Below are 16,654 nucleotides of genomic sequence, written 5' to 3'. Positions count from 1 at the left end.
TTTTCTTATAAGGACCCTGTGATTACAAAGGGCCCATCCAGATAATCCAGGATAATCTCCTCACCTCAGCATCCTTAACTTTGTCACATCTGCCTCAATACTTCTGCACACAAATTTACATATCCACACACGTCACAGTGATTAGCATGTAGACATCTTTGGAGGACCATTATTCAGCCTACCATTGAAGGAGATGAGAGAATGTGTTTTTTTTTTTAAGATTTATTTATTTTACCTGAAAGGTGGGTGGAGTTACAGAGAGGGAGAGGTAGAAGCAGAGGCAGAGAGAGTGAGAAATCTTCTGCTGGTTTACTCTCCAAATGGCTGTGATGGCTGGAACTGAGCCCATCCGAAGCCAGGAGCCAGGAGCTTCTTCCTGGTCTCCCATGTGGGTGCAGGGGCCAAGGACTTGGGCCATCTTCCACTGCTTTCCTACGCCATAGCAGAGAGCTGGATTGGAAGAAGAGCAGCCGAGACTTGAACCAGTACCCATATGGGATAGCCCACTATTCCATAGCACCAACCTGAGAATGTAACTTTTGCCATGTGACCTACTCCTTTTTCTCATTTCATGTCTGCCTCTCTACCTTGTTAACTGTTATTATGTCATCTTTTAAAAATATTTTATTTTTATTTATTTGAAAGGAAGAATTACAGAGAGAGAGAGGGAGAGATAGAGATCTTCCATCTGCTTGTTCAGTCCCCAAATAGCCACAATGGCCAGGCTAGGCCAGGCCAAAACAAGAAGCCAGGAGCTTCTTCTGGGTCTCCCATGTGGGTGCAGGGACACAAGGACCTAGACTATCCTCTGCTGCTTTCCTAGGTGCATTAGGAGGGAGCTGCATCAAAAGTGGAGCAGCCGGGACTCAAACTGGTGCCCATGTGTGATGCTGGTATTGCAGGTGGTGGCTTAACCTACTACTCCAGAATACTGACCCCTATTCTGTCATCTTAAGTGGAAATTCCTCTGGTGTAGGCCATGTTTTATCAAATGTTTGGTTAGATACTTTCCAAGATAAGCCACAGTTCTTCCTTTCTTTTTTCCTGTGGGATGTCACTGGCCATCCTTCCTCAAGTTTTCAAGTCTTTTTTTTTTTTTTTCTTTCTTGTGACGGTCTCCTATATCAATGGTGACTTGCATTTCATTATATAAAATTATATTTCCATTTGTCAAAGATGACTCATGTCTAAGTCTAGAGGAAATTACTCAGCCCAAAACCTCCTGTTTGGCATCTGTCTTGTGGTAACTGGGTGACCACCTGCTTGGTTCTCGGATTCTGTTCCCACGCTAAGACTAGATCACTGCCTAAAACACTTCTATCTCAGTAACCACATAACTTGGGGTGTTTCCATTTTTCAATTCTTGCTGTATGAGAGCCACTGGCAGGAAGAGAGGGAACATTCTAAGAACAATGGGGAGAATTTTCCAAGAGTGTGATCCTGCAGCACATTCACAGGCCTTCAAAATATCTTTGAAATTTTGAGAAAACAAGTTAGGGAGATGTGAACGTCCACATGAAACTTCATTAGGAAGTTCTGAGGAACTGGGAGAAAGACTCGAGGAGGGCACAGGCTTTGGCATCCAAACCAGCATCCCCTATCTCTCTGGCATGCAGCCTCCCAGCTGAATCACACACCCCCAGATGTCAGCCCTTCTGGGATGCCTCTTCTAATTTTCCCTCAGGAAGAAGATATCCCTTCAATCTCTGAACTCTCACAGAACTTTTTTTCCTTCCTTAAAGTTTCTGTTGCCTCAGATTCAATGTTGATTGGGTATTGATTTTACCTGATTTAATTCTTCCTTTAAAAACCTGTTTATTTGAAATACAGAATGAGAGAGAGAGAGAGAGAGAGAGAGAGAGAGAGAGAACTTCCATCTGCTGGTTCACTCCCCAAATGGCTGCAGCACCAAGTTTGGACCAGGCTGAAGCTAGGAGCCAGCAACTCCATCCTGGTCTCCCACATGGGTGGCAGGGGCCCAAGTACATGGGTCATCTTCTGGTGCCTTCCTACTCATTTTAGCAGAAAGGTAATTAGCTATGATATTGGACATTGATTAATTCCAATATGGATGCTATCATTATAATCCATGGCTTAGATTACAGTACCACAACTCTGGCCCCTACCTCATTTAATTTTTATCATAATCTTGCAAGATAGATATTGTCAATATTTTACCAATGAATAGCTTATGCATCTAACCTAAGGCCAGATGATATACTCTAGATACCTAAGTTCAACCACAGTGTGCTAAACCCAAAGTACTCATATCACAGCTACACCCAATGAAACTATCTATCTGTACTTCCTTTATAAAATAAAAGCTTCTTGGAGTCAGGAATAAACTTTTATTAATATCTTAAAACATCTCTTTTGCATCTAGTGCACAGCCTTTATAGCTGCTCTATAAAGTCTGACAAATAAGCAAACACACAAAATGCATGAGTCGATAAATGGACCTTTAAAATAAAAATATTGGGACTATGACCTACAGTTACAACAATTGGGATAGAATTCTGTTCTTCAAAAACAGTGCTCTTAGTCATCATGTATACATCATTATTTTACTTAAAAACCTTTTAGAAATTTGGCAAAGATAAATATTGATCAAATGTTCTGATTACTGGAGATAATGAATTTATATCTACCACATAAATGCATTGTGAGATGGCACATTCAGTCCTGGGAGCTGTGGTTTTACTAAATAATGTAATAGATGTTAATGTGTGTTAGGATCGCAATTAATTTTACTTTCTTCTTTTTGCTCTCCCTCTTTTGCCTGCACTCTTTATTACCTCTTTTACTTCTTTCCCTTGTGACATATAAAATGAGTTAAAAATAGGATACATGTACAATAAGAGATTTGAGTCCAGAAAGTCCTGCTTTATAATTTAAAGCAGAAGGCCCTGGAGATGCTCACAGGCTGTGAGTGACAACCACTATTCAGAGATGCTCCCATGGGAATCCCTTCTGACCCCTCCACCTTTGGAACTCAAAATAAACTTAAATGTCTGTCTTTCTCAACTTGAGGACCATTTTCCCACTATTCATTATCTGGCTTCCAAACTGAATTGCCGAAAGTCCAGCAATTCTGCCAACAATATTTTGAAGAAGATGGGGAATTGAAGGTCAAAAGGAAATAAACTCTTTCTGTCCTGTCCATGATGTCCCGCCTCTGTCTCTTTCATCACCCCCAATAACCTACTCTGCGTGATGAGTATGTCAGGGACAGGCCATAAAAGCATGGGAAATATTTCAATTTCCATGAGAATCCTGGAGAAGGGAGTAGCCACTCTTGGGAAAAACAATAATCTTTAAAAAATAAAATAAGTAAGTAGGAAATTGTTTCCAAAAGGCAAGTGTGATAGGGATACAGAAGGTATTGAAGCAGGAAGACAGAAATAGTCCAACAATCCAGGCCTAGAGAAAGGTGGTAAATTTAGGGTACAGAGGGGAAAAGAAGCACATGTTTAGAAGATTTTCTAGGAAGACAGAACATTTGTGACAGGTTAGCTATTCAGAGTTAAGAAGACAAGCAGTTTAATGTGAATCAGATTGTATAAGTTTTGAGATTTAAATAAAAATTTGTGATTACACACAAAAATACAATGTTGGGAAGAACAATTGAGTGAGAAAGGAATATAAGGCACCATTCACAGTCACGGGACACCTTAGATTTTTGATTGCATCATTTATCTACTAAGAGTTTTGATTATGATCATCTTAAAATATTCATTTATTGTATCTAGAGGGGATACTAGAGGTTTTCTCATTAAACTTGTTTCTTTCCTTCCTTTCTTTCTCTCTTTCCTTTTTTTTTTGACTGAAGACAAGAGAATTCAAATAACTTGCCCAATTTGAGCTAGCAAACGCTATACTCTTGTACCTTTCTCTGTTTCTGACTGTTATGTTCTATGTAGAGAGCTGTTCCCTGCTCCACCCCTCTGTGGATAAGCTAGACATCTATGTTCTATGTTCTATGAGAGCTGTTCCCTGCCCCACCCCTCTGTGGATAAGCTAGACATTTTCCTTCATTAACACTAGACTTTCTGTAAGTATTAATAATCATAATAGTAATAATAAACTCTGCCATTTATAGGGTATCAGTATCAGTGTACCAGGAATGAATCTAAATGCTTTACAGTAGTAACTCGTTTAGTCATTATAAGAGACCTACAGGATAGGTACCATTATCACCTCCATTGTCTAGGTAAGCACTCTGTGCTCCCCTGGACTTCCTCTCTAGGAACAACCCTTCTGACATGTACACCAGCTGCTTTACAAGCTCTTCCAGTTATATAACCTGAGATGGGATTTTTGCCCTGTTAGAAGTTGGCCCCATTTTCCCTGCCAAGTGCAGGAAGGAGATTTAAGCCAATACAACCTGTTATTTATGACTATAAAATAGAATACAAGATCTGGAACATATCTCTTGGAATCATTTGAACCCATCCAGGTGGTCATATGATTTGTACCCAAAACAGCTGGTTGTGTCTTTTCATGGTGACTTTTCTTCAGGACTGGAATCTTCATCATATCTATTGTCCACTATTGCCATGGTTTCATCACAATCCTGGTTAGCAAGTTCTCCTGAGATCACCATTTTAATTGAAGCAATCCTTTTGTGTGTGTATGAGTGAATCTTCTCACACTTACAGGTGGCAGTTTTTCCATCATTTTAAATGATGGAAACAGATGCATTGCTATTTAGTTTCATGTTTGAATCTCTATAGAACCTCAAAGCCACTCCAGGGCCTTTTGTGAGAGTGTGGGGATCATCTGGTGTGAACTTGGGCTTCTGGTGTTCGGGGTCAATGCTCACAGTGGGAACATACATCTGTCTCCCACTATGGTCCTGTCATCTCCCTGGGGTCCTGTAAACTTGTGTGTGGCAGGGGGAGTGAGGGTTTGATGAGCTGTAGCACTCTAAACCACAGTCCTCTTGACCTGGGCTCAAAAAGCAGTCATCATCCAATCTCTTCTTTGAGAAGAAGCCAACAAATCTCTTCCAAGAGTTCAGGATTTTGGAAAACAAAAGCCAAAAATAGAATGCTGCTTTCAGTTACCATCAGCATGTGGCCCTATAGCACAGCTCCCTCAGATGTAAGAAGCCACCAATGCCTGGCTGCTGTCTGTACAGAAACAGGGACAGCTACATAGGGGAAAATGTGAATTAACATTTCAGTAAACCAACAGGTGTAGAAGTTATTACTACTATCTTTAAGAGTTGCCATAGAGCACCTGTTTGCTGTGAGAAGTGGTGACTGCATAATTGTGGTGGAGTCTTTGCACCCAAATTCAAGGATCCTATGACTACAATGAACATCCTATAACCTCAAGTGGCCTTCCACACTCAGCTACATCATGGATGAGAGGAGACAGAGTATGCTTTTTCCGTGGTGGTAAAGGAAGAGGATGCATGGGCAAGGAGGACCAAACTTTTTTCAAGCTGCCAACTATAACCTGCATTTTATCAGCATTTGGCCAGCAGTAAGCAAAGAGCAATTCAAAGAAAGAACTTTCCACACAGCCTTGAAGTCAATCAGGGCCTCATTTTTGGCTTAATTTATTAATTAACTAATTTAAGAGACAGAGAGCTCCCTTTGCTAGTTCACAAACACCAGGAACAGCTGGGCCTGGGCTGGAACTGAAGCTGGGAGTTGGGATCACAATGCAGTTGTGCTACATGGGTTGCAGGAACTCAGTTACTTAAGGCTTCACTGCTGCCTCCACGGTGTGCGCTGGCGTCAAGCTGGGATCAGGAGACAGGGCCAGGAAACAAACCCATGTATCCAGTGTGGTAGTCCTCACTTGCATTTTTTCTCACTTCACTTTTTGATAATTGGTTTACAATCCAATACCTTCCTGGCTTTTTTTTTTTTTTTTTTTTTTTTTTTTTTTTTTTTTTTACAAACAGAGTGGACAGTGAGAGAGAGAGAGAAAGAGAGAAAGGTCTTCCTTTACTGTTGGTTCACCCTCCAATGGCCGCTGCGGCCAGTGCGCTGTGGCCGGCGCACCGCGCTGATCTGAAGCCAGGAGCCAGGTGCTTTTCCTGGTCTCCCATGCGGGTGCAAGGCCCAAGCATTTGGGCCATCCTCCACTGCACTCCTGGGCCACAGCAGAGAGCTGGACTGGAAGAGGGGCAACCGGGACCGAATCTGGTGCCCAGACCGGGACTAGAACCCGGTGTGCCGGCGCCGCAGGTGGAGGATTAGCCTATTGAGCCGCGGCGCCAGCCTCCTGGTTTTTAATAATTAGCTTTCTTCCTGCCTTCCCCAGTGCAGAATCACCAGGAATTGCTTCTGATATTTATTGTTTCTCTCACTTTTTTCACAAAGAAAATAATGGTGAGGATCTCTTTTGGTCATGTTTACTAGGGGTTCTATGAGTTTCCTGTACAAGGATGTCTCTGTCCTTCTCCAGACCCGGGAAGTTCTCTGCAAGTATCTCACTAAAAAGGCCTTCTAATTCTTTCTCTCTCTCCATGCCTTCAGGAACACAAGGAAAATAATGAATCCAATCATTCAACCACAAAAAATGAGTTAATGAATGAATTATTAGTTTATCGAGAGTTAAAGGAAACTGCTGGGAACTGTAATACTGGTGGTATTAGATATTAAATAAGTGAAGGTGGTGGTGGTGGTGATGACGATGATGAAAAGGATAATAGTAATAATACTGTTAATCATAAATTCCATATAACTTATGTGCCAGGCATTGTGCTAACTTTTATTTGCATTATCTCCTGCACTCTTCATAGAAACATCTTATAGCTGGTACTAATGTTATCCCCACTTTACAGATGATGGAAGTGAGGCCCAGAGGGTTACATAATTTGCATTAGATTACTTAGGTAGTAAGTTACTACTGAAAACTAGCCTAGGCCAATTTATTCATATTTGACAGTTAGGTTCTTTTTGATAGAGAACTGTACTGTAACTGATTGTTGGTGAGTGACAGTTATCTCTCCACATCTCTTCAGTTGTGAAAGCAAGACCACCATGCATATTTTTTGGTCAAATACTTATTAACAAGCTGATGTAAAAGGTTTATACAAGTTATCCTGTAATCTCAATAAAGTCCCAGTTCTTGGTGCTCTGATCATACCTTGTATGAAAGGTCCACTAAGTCACATAGCATGCTGAATTGGGATGGTGAGACTATTGTAACTGGTACTGGGCAACACGAAATCTCAGAATCCATACCAGGATAGAGGATGAGGTAGGGATTAAACCACAGGTGTCGTTTCTGAGGGCAAAGAGCTCGTTCCATTTTCACAATGTTTCTTTGGAATGGGCAGGAATTTCTGCAGTGGTGCCCCCAGTCCAGATGACTTCAGCATCATGATGGTGACTGGAGAGAGGCCGTTATCTAATGGACTCATTTCTAGCACATGTCTGCTACCTGGGAGAGCATCTGGTCAATATCAGATACACAGCCAAGGCACCCACAGTAGCCCCTCTGGAACACGGTCTTTCTGCAAAGCTTGGCCACCACTGAGATGTGAATTGCTGACTAGGGCAGGTGTCTGTAGTTCTCTGGGTACACAATGTCATGGGGTAGCAATCACAACCAGCTAAAATCACAACCAGCTCAAAATGTTTTCATTGTTTTTATTCCTAGCTTTAAAGTCTATTTCAGCCAACAAAAACAGAGTCTCCATGAGAGAACCTTGTCTATTTGTTTCACAAGGGATTTGAAAATATACAATAGTGCATGGTACATGGCAGACTTTCAATAAACCTATCTTTAATTTATTGAGTAAGGAAATGAACAAAAGGAGAAGGTACACAGGCCAAGTGGTTTCACCGTGATCCTATGAAATAAATCATCCTATTTAAGCAAGTACCCTGGTAGAGTTCCTACTCTTTCCTTTCAAAGATTCTTTTAAATTTATTTTTACTTATTCTAATACAGGGACAGGTGCTGGTGCTGTGGTGTAGCCAGTAAACTCTCTGCCTGCAGTGCCAGCATTCCATATGGGTGCTGGTTCGAGTCTTGGCTGCTCCACTTCTTATCCAGCTCTCTGCTGATGGCCTGGGTTAACAGAAGATGGCTCAAGTGCTTAGGCCCCTGCACCCACTTGGGAGACCCAGAAAAGCTTCTGGCTCCTGGCTTCAGACAGTCCCAGTTCCAGCTGCTTTGGCCATTTGGGGAGTGAACCACTGGATGAAAGATCTCTTTCTTTCTCTCTCTCTCTCTCTCTCTCTCTCTCTCTGTGTGTGTGTGTGTGTGTGTGACTTGGCCTTTCAAATAAACAATAAATAAATGTTTTTTTTAAAAAGACAGAGATAAAGACAGAAAAAGCAGAGAGAGAGAGAGACAGAGAGAGGGAGAGAGAGAGAGGAAGCAAACACACTCTCATTGCTAGTTTACTTCTCAAATGCCCCAAACTCCAGAGTTGGACCAAATCTAAGCCAGGACTCCAGAACTCAGTGAGGCTCTTCCACATGGGTGGCAGGAACCCAAGTCCTTGAGTTTCTTCCCAGGAGGCTGATTAGCAAGAAGCTGGAATTCGAAGTGGAGTAGCTGGGACTCAAACCCAGGCTCTCTGATACAGGATGCAGGCATCGCAAGAGGAAGCTTAACCACTGAACCAAACATCTGCCCCTCAAGTCTTTTCTTATAAGTTGCCTGTGAATGGCTCTGACTGACAATAAATAATCTGGGTTAAGAGCTGGCACAACAAGGAATCACTATTTTAAAGAGAATTTACTTTCAAATAAATTAATAAATCTAAAAATAAGGGGGGTTGCTGGTACTGTGGAGTAGCAGGTAAAGCCACTGCCTGCAGTGCTGTCATCCCATATCAGTGCTGGTTCAAGTCTCAGCCGCCCCACTTCCAATTCAGCTCTCTGCTATGGCCTGGGAAAGCAGTGGAAGATGGTCCAAGTGCTTGGGCCCCTGCACCCACGTGGGAGACCGAGAAGAAGCTCCTGGCTTCTGGCTTCAGATCTGCGCAGCTACAGCCATCACAGCCATCTGGGGAGTGAATCAGTAGATGGAAGACCTCTCTCTTTCTGCCTCTAACTCTTTTTTTCAAGTAAATAAATAAATCTAAAAAAAGAATTTATTGCAAGGAACTATAAGAGCTGAAAAGTTGTAACAGATAAACGTGCTTTCTATGATGTACTTGTATTAAAAATATTTATTTATTTGAAAGTCAGAGTTTCAGAGAGAGCAGGAGAGAAAGAATGAGAGATCTTCCATCTGCTGGTTCACTCCCCAGATGGCTGCAATGGCCAGATTGGGGCAAGTCAAAGCCAGGAGCCAGGAGCTTCTTCCAGATCTCCCACATGGGTGGCAGGGGCATATACCTTGGGCTATCTTCTGCTGGGATTAGCAAAGAGCTGGACATGAAGTGGAGCAGCTGGGACATCACCAGCTTCTATATGGGACGCGGGCACGACAGGCAGCAGCATTACCCACTACACCACACACCTTCCCCACATCTGACGTCCTTGACATCAATTCCATCTTTTCAGCCATCCTATAGTTTGAGTGCCTTATGATGGATTAATCATTAATTGAGCAAAAGCCTTAAGCACTACTGCAGAATGATTTGCTTGTGATTGGAAATGGCTGTTACTTCTGAAGTCTTATAATACATTAATAATAGTGATAGCAATTTTTTTTAATTTTTATTTTTTGACAGGCAGAGTGGATAGTGAGAGAGAGAGACAGAGAGAAAGGTCTTCCTTTTTCCATTGGTTCACCCCCCAATGGCCGCTACGGCCGGCGTGCTGCGGCTGGCGCACTACGCGGATCTGTAGCCAGGAGCCAGGTGTTTCTCCTGGTCTCCCATGCGGGTGCAGGGCCCAAGGACTTGGGCCATCCTCCACTGCCTTCCCAGGCCATAGCAGAGAGCTTGCCTGGAAGAGGGGCAACCGGGACAGAATCTGGTGCCCCGACCGGGACTAGAACCCGGCGTGCCGGCACCGCAGGTGGAGGATTAGCCTATTGAGCCACGGCACCGGCCGTGATAGCAAATATTGTTTAGTGTTTTCTTCATCTATTATTTGGACCACTGAGAAATATTTCATGTTCACTAAGCAGGGAGTCATTTTCCACAGTGTATAGTGTGTTCATTATATTAATCAGGTAAGAAATTGAATCATCAAGTCACATTGCAGCAATAGACTGCTTTTTGATAGCTCAGCAGTGAGTGGATTTGTTTTACTCCAAACTGAAGTGGACTCATTTAGCAAAAGGGTAGTTGCCAAAGTGACAGATTCTTCTACCAAAATGCCTTTCCCTGTCTTCAAGGGTGCGTCTTGACCGAGAGGACACGTTCAGAGAATCCTGATGAGAATTTCAGTTCCAGAACTGACCTGACTTTTCTAGACATGCCCTTACACTCCACTGAGGGCTTTCGAAATCACTTAGTACGTTTTTCTCTCATGAGTCAACTGAGTAACAAACTCTATCGATCTTAAGTTTAACTGAGAAGTTACCTGGCAGGTTTACCTGGTCTTCAACCCGATGACTCCGTTTCGCTGAGCTCAGGGCAGTGCACACTGTCTGGGCTCCCTTCTCTCTGCTGCTGTCTGCCGTTCAGAGTTCTGTGCAGAACTCAGAACTATGCTGCAACCTGGCTTGTGGGTCTGGCTGACCCCACACTCTCAAACTCTGGTGAGTTGTGCCTAACAAGTGTTTTAGAAACCTGTACTCTTCTTGTAAATTATCACATTTTTAGGAATCAAGAAATGACTTTTTATTACACGTAGAAACAAGCATCTTAGGGTTTCTTCAAAGAAGGAAGCCGAAGCAGCCTGTAACAAATAGACACCGTTTCTTTACAAATGTTCATGCCTTCCCACGTCCAGCAGGGGGCATCTGCAACACAGATTTCAGTCGGATTTAATTTAAATTGCCCAGGCCTTTGTCGGGACACCTCTTTGGGAAATGTGTTGTAAAAAGTGTGCCCTGTGGTTCCCAACTGTCCTCCCGCTCTTCTTCCTTCTCGGCTGCTTGTGGCATGCCCACAGTCTATAGTTAATCTACCCGTGATTGCCAAAAGTCTCCCAAGCCTAGTTCCAGACTAGCCCGCGGAGGTCCTACTGTTTCTCTAAAATACTGATGAACTATGGGCTCATAACTGATCCTTTGCAAATTGCTCGTGATTGCAATTAACCTTCATGCCTCTCCTTGTTCGAACATGTCCTCTATGGTGCGAGGAACTGACTGCACGCTCAGTATGAACCCTAATTGTCTATTTTCAATCTCATTGAAGTACAGAAATTGAATTCAGTTACTTTATGGTATCATAGTGTTTAATGGCTTTACCTCTCTCCAGTGACCCGAATTAGAGATTTTCTACTCCTCAACTTTGCATTTCAGGCCACACCCAATTTTTCACCCCATGACAAAATGCAGTGTTATTGTATCCTACCAATTCAGTTCATCACCCATTCATTTGCTTATGTAGCAAATGTTTATTGAATACCTGATCTTGGGTTAAGTGCTGAGGCTATAACTGTGAACAAACAATAGTTACCTGCTTTTAGGAACCTGAGTTGATAATGAGAGAAGGAAACAATATGCAAATACACATACACAAATATAAATGCAAATTGGCAAGGGTCATGAAAGAAAAATACAGAGGGTTCTGAGAATAGGAGGGCTCATGTAGTAGGGGCAGCTGTCAGTATATATCAGTGTCTCCCACCGCAATATCATGAGCTCTTTATGTTCATTTGTCATATCCCACCCACCTGTATCCATGATTGGAAGAATACCTGCTGAACAGTTTTCATGGGCATCTGTAAGCATATCAACATCTGTCCTATGTTCAGTGCTTCCAGGCGTCTCCGCAGCAAAGAATATCTTTGTAACCCTTGGAACTCCTCACGTAAATATGGTTTTTCATACAGCTTCTTGGATACAATTGTATTTTTAAAAATATTCTATTTATTTATTTAAAAGGCAGAAATACAGAGAGAACCAGCCAGGGCTGGGCCATGCTGAAACCAGTAGCCAGGAGCTTCTTCTGGGTCTCCCATATCTGTGCAGGGGCTCAAGGACTTGGGTCACCCTCTGCTGCTTTCCCAGACCATAGCAGAGAACTGGATTAGGAAAGGAGCAGCAGGGACAGGAACCAATGCCCATATGGTATGCTGGCACTGCAGACGGAGGCTCAGCCTACTACGTCACAGTGCCAGCCCCTAGATACAATTTTATTTCTAAAAATCCAACTGTGTTTCTGTTTTTAGTGATTGCTTGTGCTGGTATTCCACACCAACTCATCTTTTTTTTAACTTTCATTTAATAAATATAAATCCCCAAAGTACAATTTTTGGATTATAGCGGCTCCCCCCCCCCCCCCCCGCCATAACCACCCTCCCACCTGCAACCGTCCCATCTCCCACTCCCTCTCCCATTCCATTCTTCATCAAGATTCATTTTCAATTATCTTTATATACAGAAGATCAATTTAGTATATACTAAGTAAAGATTTCAACAGTTTGCACCCACACAGATACACAAAGTATAAAGTACTGTTTGAGTACTTGTTATACCGTTAATTCACATAGTACAATACATTAAGGACAGAGATCCTACATGGGGAATAAGTGCACAGTGACTCCTGTTGTTGATTTAACTAATTGACACTCTTATTTATGACGTCAGTGATCACCTGAGGCTCTTTTCATCAGCTGCCAAGGCTATGGAAGCCTTTTGAGACCACAAACTCTGTCAGCATTTAGACAAGGCCGTAAACAAGTGGAAGTTCTCTCCTCCCTTCAGAGAAAGGTACCTCCTTCTTTGATGGCCCCGTTCTTTCCACTGGGATCTCACTCACAGAGATCTTTCATTTAGGCCATTTTTTTTTTCTTTTTTGCCATAGTGTCTTGGCTTTCCATGCCTGAAATACTCTCATGGGCTTTTTAGCCAGATCCGAATGCCTTAAGGGCTAATTCTGAGGCCAGAGTGCTATTTAGGACATCTGCCATTCTATGAGTCTGCTGTGTATCTCGCTTCCCATGTTGGATCGTTCTCTCCTTTTTAATTCTATCAGTTAGTATTAGCAGACACTAGTCTTGTTCTTTGACACTTAATCCTGTCATTATGATCAATTATGAAGTGAAAATGATTACTTTGACTAGTGAGATGGCATTGGTTCATGCCACCTTGATGGGATTGAATTGGAATCCCCTGGCACGTTTCTAACTCCACCGTTAGGGGTAAGTCCGATTGAGCATGTACCAAACTGTACATCTCCTCCCTCTCTTATTCACACTCTTATATTTAACAGAGAACACTTTTCAGTTAAATTTAAATACCTAACAATAATTGTGTGTTAATTAAAGTGTTCAACCAATGGTATTAAGTCGAACAAAAAAAAACACCAAAAGGAATAAACTAGTAAGTTGTTCCTCGACAGTCAGGACAAAGGCTTATCAAGTCATTGTTTCTCATAGTGTCCATTTCATTTCAACAGGTTTCCTTTAGGTGCTCAGTTAGTTGTCACCGATCAGGGAGAACATATGATATTTGTCTCTTTGGGACTGGCTTATTTCACTCAGCATGATGTTTTCCAGATTCCTCCATTTTGTTGCTAATGACCGGATTTCGATTTTTTTTTTTTACAGTACATATCCCATAATTTCTTTATCAGCCTACTGTTGATGGCATTTAGGTTGATTCCATGTCTTAGCTATTGTGAATTGAGCTGCAATAAACACTGAGGTGCAGACAGCTCTTTTATTTGCCAATTTAATTTCCTTTTGGTAAATTCCAAGGAGTGGGATGGTTGGGTCATGTGGTAGGGCTATATTCAGGTTTCTGAGGAATCTCCAAACTGTCTTCCATAGTGGCTTTTCCATTTTGCATTCCCACCATCAGTGGATTAGTCACACCAACCCATCTTAAGACAATAACTTTTATAGGCTTACAGATGTACAATGAACACGTGGTTTGCACTTTAGCATTTGTTAACTCTTCAGCCTTTGAAATACTATTGTTTTATAAGAGTGCCTGTACAAAGTTTCTGGGAAAATTGATTTAAAAATAAGGTCTTTTGGTGCAAAAGTTTTTGAGACCCATACATTGTCTTTTTTCATTATGGAGATTATCCATGAACTATTTGAAGACTCCTAGCACAAGCAGAGCTGCTGCAATACTACTACTCATTTTGTGAATGATTCCAATCTCCTGTTTAAATCAAATGGACTTCCCAATTCATATACTCTATGTCCTTCACCCAGGAAATTAGTGTTTCCTAAAGCTCTGCTTTTCCTGTCTCCCTTACATTCCTAGGACAGAAAGAAGGAAGAGAGGAACCTGCTGTTCCAGAATGTTTGTGCTCCAAGGAAGTGGAATATGGTTTTCCTCCAGCAATGTTATAAATGATGGTTGACTCCAGATCACTGTGCAACCATACCCATGTAACCAGGGCCATAGATAGAGCAGTACTAGGGTTCTGTACATGCCAGTGACATAGATAAAGTAGTACTAGAGTTCTGATTTATGCCAGTTTTAAGGTTTTTGTGAGATGTCTTAAGAACTTAACCAACATTTGCAAATAGCATTTTGTGGAAAAGTACGTCCTGAGTTCATAAGATAGGATGCCATGGCATTACCTGTAGAGTCTTTCAAGGCATCTTTCAATGGGGTGGGAAGTACCATCATGCTCTTAAAACTGTATATATAAAATACATGAAATTTGTTTCTTTCATAAAAATTATATGTAAAAATAAAAAGATAAAAAAGAACTACAAAACAAAACAAAAAATTTACACTACAGTTCCAATTATCCCAAAATAGTATTGCCTGTTTCTTGCTTTAATGCCAATTTTGCGGCAGGCTAGATACTGCACTTAGGAAGGGGTAGCCTGGGGAGCTGGCATCATATAACACAGCTTTCTATTCTCCCAGCCACACCTCACACTCAAACAGCACAGAGTGCTTTTGCACCCTTTAAGGTAACACATGCATATCCTTCTCTCTGCCTGGTAGGCCCAGCCCTTTCTTCTCTCCCTGACTATTGTTCATTCTCCAGTTGCACTTTGGCATCTCTGGGAATTAGCCCTGATCTGCTCTTTGCTGCTTTGTAGATAGTCTCTCCTCATGCTGCTACTTGTGTGATTCTTTTTTAAATTAGTTTTTCTCATTTTTAAAAAATTATATACATGTATATTTAATTTGAAAGATAGAGTAGCAGAGAGAGAAAGAGGGAGAGATCTTCCACCCTCTGGTTCACTCCTCAAATGGCCAGCACAGCCAGGGCTGGGCAAGGCTGAAGCCAGGAGCCAGGGGTTTCATCCAGGTCTCCCCCATGAATGCAGGAGCCCAAGCACTTGGGCCATCATCCACTGCTTTCTCAGGCGCATTAGCAGGGATCTGGACCAAAAGTGGAGCAGCTGGGACTCGGACTGTCACCTATATGGGAAGCTGGTGTCACAGGCTGCAGCTTTACTTGTTATGTCACAATGATATCCCCATATGATTATTTCTAAGCCTCACACCCTGTGAGTGTTTGTGTGTTTATTGTGTACTACCTGACATATAACATATGGACAATGAGGACATTAGGTGTAAGCAAATGAAAACACTCACTTAAAAAAACACTCATTGCCTTTATTCTAATTACCCTATCGTTCAACTATCACGCTTGCACCTGTCATACGCAAACAGCTTTTTACAAAAGCAGGTGGCTCAAGTGGCGCCAAAGGGAGTAAGGACAAAGAAGCAGAATGTGAGAGTGGGGAAGTCAAAATAAAAGCCTAACACACCAAACAGATGAGACAGTCTTTATCTAAATCTCCATGGGATCAAGATTGAAACTTAAGACACGTGCTGCACTCCATCCCCTCGTGGATGGGAGGCGAGGGATGGAGGGAGCCAGGAAGAGGGGTATTGTGGATGACGTTCTGCCTGAGCTGTGAGGGACTGTGGGTCCTTATGGTCCTACCATAAAGAAAAGATGGAACGTGCACCTGCAACTGTAGTACTACACATTTGCCAGCAGAGGGCAGGCAGAAATATTTGCTTGTATTTTCTCCTTCCTTCCCTAATATTGACTTTGTATTTCAGATAATATAAAATTGACAATTCTTGTCTTCAGAGGTGGGTTATGGAAGGTGATGGATGTAGTAATCGCTTAATAACTTGTGGAAAGTTTTTTGGATATTCTGGTTTGGTGCTTGAATCTAAAGAACATGGGTTGGATTTAGTGGAAAGAATTACTGTGCAGTTAAAACTTACTTTGGAAAAAATGAGTATTATATCCTAAATTCTGGGCCAGGTGACTCACAGACATTATCATATTTAATCATCACCAAAATCTTAGGATGTACTATTTTGTTAGTCCCAGTTTCTATGCTAAAAATCTAAACATTGGATAATTTAAGTAACCTGCTGAGCCATATGCTTCCTTACGTGTCATATAAGTTCCTCCTCGGAACCCAGCCAGTTTCTGCCATATTGCTGTGCTCATCAGACGTCGTGTGGGGCCTGTGCTGGCTTTAGTCCTAGGGAGAAAATGGAAGCAGAAATAAGTGAAAAGTCAGTGAGCAGGTGGCTGATTCTAATTCATGGTTTCATGGTCATATTTACTATACTGTAAGAAAATATATGATAATTAGATATTTTTGAAGTTTCTGAAAGTTTCCACAGATTTCCCTATTGTTTCATCTCTAATACCATTATGGCT

The 16,654-nt window shown here is 41.9% G+C and overlaps 1 protein-coding gene across 1 annotated transcript in view; it reads left to right on the top strand.

Annotated features, from left to right (window-relative positions):
• RGS5 (regulator of G protein signaling 5) overlaps window positions 1-16,654 on the top strand; it is a 71,042-nt gene that overhangs the window by 20,930 nt on the left and 33,458 nt on the right. The gene's annotated exons all lie outside the window — the stretch shown is intronic.

This window comes from Lepus europaeus, chromosome 5 (assembly GCF_033115175.1).
Source record: "Lepus europaeus isolate LE1 chromosome 5, mLepTim1.pri, whole genome shotgun sequence".
NCBI lineage: Eukaryota > Metazoa > Chordata > Mammalia > Lagomorpha > Leporidae > Lepus > Lepus europaeus.
This window is presented reverse-complemented; position numbering and strand designations above follow the sequence as displayed.